Genomic DNA, 405 nt, shown 5'->3' with positions numbered 1-405 from the left:
TCTTCCCTCCCTGCCCTCCCTTTCCCCTTCTCTGTTTCCCCCTTGCTATCTCGCATACTCCCTTGCGTGTTATCTATCTTTCCCATTCGTGTTCAGCTTTCTTCTTTTCTCTCCATGTTTTTTTTACCCCTTCCTTTTTTTCCTCCCCCGAGACCGGAGTTGCACAGCAACGGATGAAAGAGGCACCGGCCGAGCGAGGGGAGGTTAGGGTTGTTTACCGATCTTTAGGAAGAAAGCAAAGAGCGGGAAGCGAACGGCCGCACGTTATTTATCTCTCCGCGTTCCTCTCAGGGGCCTCGTACTCCTGGTTTTGTTTCTTTCTGTGAAACCAGTTAGCCTTTAATGAGAAGTTAGAAACACGCTCCATAGCTGCGTAACGCAAATATTTTTTAACACATTATATAG

Source organism: Penaeus monodon, chromosome 25 (assembly GCF_015228065.2).
Source record: "Penaeus monodon isolate SGIC_2016 chromosome 25, NSTDA_Pmon_1, whole genome shotgun sequence".
NCBI classification, from domain to species: Eukaryota; Metazoa; Arthropoda; class Malacostraca; order Decapoda; family Penaeidae; genus Penaeus; species Penaeus monodon.
The sequence above is the reverse complement of the archived record's forward strand: the minus strand, read 5'-3'. Positions refer to the sequence as shown.